This window comes from Arachis hypogaea, chromosome 19 (assembly GCF_003086295.3).
Source record: "Arachis hypogaea cultivar Tifrunner chromosome 19, arahy.Tifrunner.gnm2.J5K5, whole genome shotgun sequence".
NCBI lineage: Eukaryota > Viridiplantae > Streptophyta > Magnoliopsida > Fabales > Fabaceae > Arachis > Arachis hypogaea.
In genome coordinates, this window is record NC_092054.1 from 109,039,801 (window position 1) to 109,042,257 (window position 2,457).

Here is a 2,457-nt window from a genome sequence, read left to right on the forward strand (position 1 = left end):
TTACAACCTTTATAGCCAATAATAAGAACATACTTCCTCGCAGTTCCTTGAGAAGACGACCCGAGGTTTGAATACTCGGTTAACAATTTTTAAAGGGGTTTGTTACTTGTGATACCCAACACGTTTGTACGAAGGGATTTTTGTCGGTTTAGAGACTATATCTACAATGCAACTGTTTCTATAAATCTCTTTACTGGTAAAAATCTCTTGCAAATTTGTGACACTGTTAAGACCAATGGGGTTAATCCTGAGGTCTACAGACTTATGCTTTTCCCTTTTGCTGTAAGAGATAGAGCTAGGACATGGTTGGACTCACAACCTAAAAAAAGCCTGAACTCTTGGGAAAAGTTGGTCAATGCTTTCTTGGCCAAGTTCTTTCCACCTCAAAAGTTGAGTAAGCTTAGAGTGGAAGTCCAAACCTTTAGACAGAAGGAAGGTGAATCCCTCTATGAAGCTTGGGAAAGATACAAGCAATTGATCAGAAGGTGTCCTTCTGGCATGCTTTCAGAATGGAGCATCATATGTATATTCTATGATGGTCTGTCTGAATTGTCCAAGATGTCATTGGACCACTCTGCTGGTGGATCTCTTCTTCTGACGAAGACACCTGAAGATGCCCAGAAACTCATTGAAATGGTTGCAAATAACCAGTTCATGTACACTTCTGAAAGAAATCCTGTGAATAATGGGACAACTCAGAAGAAAGGAGTTCTTGAGATTGATACTCTGGATGCCATATTGGCTCAGAATAAAATATTGACTCAGCAAGTCAATATGATATCTCAGAGTCTGACTAGAATGCAAGCTGCATCCGGTAGTACTAAGGAAGCCTCCTCTGAAGGAGAAGCCTATGACCCTGAGAATCCTAGAATGAAAGAAGTGAATTACATGGGAGATTCCTATGGAAACACCTATAATCCTTCATGGAGGAATCATCCTAATCTCTCAAGGAATGATCAACAGAAGCCTAATCAAGGCTTCAATAATAATAATGGTGGAAGAAATAGGTTTGGCAATAGCAAACCTTTTCCATCATCTTCTCAACAACCGATAGAGAATTCTAAGCAGAGCCACTCTGACTTAGCAACTGTAGTCTCTGATCTATCTAAGACCGCTCTCAGTTTAATGACTGAAGAAAGGTCCTCCATTAGAAATTTGGAGGCACAAGTGGGTCAGCTGAGTAAAAGAGTTTCTGAACTCCCTCCTAGTACTCTCCCAAGCAATACAGAAGAGAATCCAAAGAGAGAGTGCAAGGCCATCTACATGTCCAACATGGCCGAACCTGAAGAGGAGGGAAAGACAGTGATTTCCAGTGAGGAAGACCTCAATGGACGTCCACTGGCCTCCAAGGAGTTCCTAATGAGGAACCAAAGGAATCTAAGGCTCATATAGAGACCATAGAGATTCCACTGAACTTACTGTTACCATTCATGAGCTCTGATGATTATTCTTCCTCAGAAAAGGATGAAGATACTATTGAAGAACAAGTTGCTCAGTATCTAGAAGCAATCATGAAGCTGAATGCCAAGTTATTTGGTAATGAGACTTGGGAGGATGAACCTCCACTGCTCATCAATGAACTGAATGATCTGGTTCAACTGAAATTACCTTAGAAGAAATAGGATCCTGAAAAGTTCTTAATACCTTGTACCATAGGCACCATGACCTTTAAGAAGGCTCTATGTGACTTGGGGTCAGGGATAAACCTCATGCCCATCTCTGTAATGGAGAAACTAGGGATATTTGAGGTGCAAGCTGCAAGAATCTCACTAGAGATGACAGACAATTCAAGGAAACAAGCTTATGGACTTGTAGAGGATGTCTTAGTGAAGGTTGAAGGCCTGTACATCCCTGCTGATTTCATAATCTTAGACACTGGTGGGAAGGATGAGGATGAATCCATCATCCTAGGAAGACCCTTCCTAGCCACAGCAAGAGCTGTGATTGATGTGGACAGAGGAGAGCTAGTCCTTCAATGGAATGAGGACTACCTTGTGTTTAAGGCTCAAGGATCTTCTTTTGCAACCATGGAGAGGAAGCATGAAAACCTTCTCTCAATACAGAGTCAAACAGAGCTCCCACACTCAACTTCTAAGTTTGGTGTTGGGAGGCCAACATCAAGCTCTGAATCTCTGTAAAGCTCTCTAAGAGCTCACTGTCAAGCTATTGACATTAAAGAAGTGCTTGTTGGGAGGCAACTGAAAGAGCAGAAGATTGATGGTTTAGAGGTTATAAAAACTCTCGTTGTGAGTATAGTTACTAAACCAAGCAATCAACCTTTCTTACAAACGTTTTGGTTGTCACAAGTAACAAACCCCTTTGAAATTGATAACCGAGTATTCAAACCTCGGGTCGTCTTCTCAAGGAATTGCAGGGAGGTATGTTCTTATTATTGGTTATGGAGATTGTAAATTTGGGGTTTTATTAATGTATAAGATAAGAAGCAACAATAGTAAA

At 41.0% G+C, this 2,457-nt stretch overlaps 1 non-coding gene across 1 annotated transcript; it reads right to left on the minus strand.

The window, feature by feature from the left end:
- Positions 1–396: 396 nt before the first annotated feature.
- LOC112780296 (small nucleolar RNA R71) lies at positions 397–500 on the minus strand. Its single transcript, XR_003191142.1, has one exon. It is a non-coding gene; the product is annotated as a small nucleolar RNA R71 (small nucleolar RNA).
- Positions 501–2,457: the final 1,957 nt, after the last annotated feature.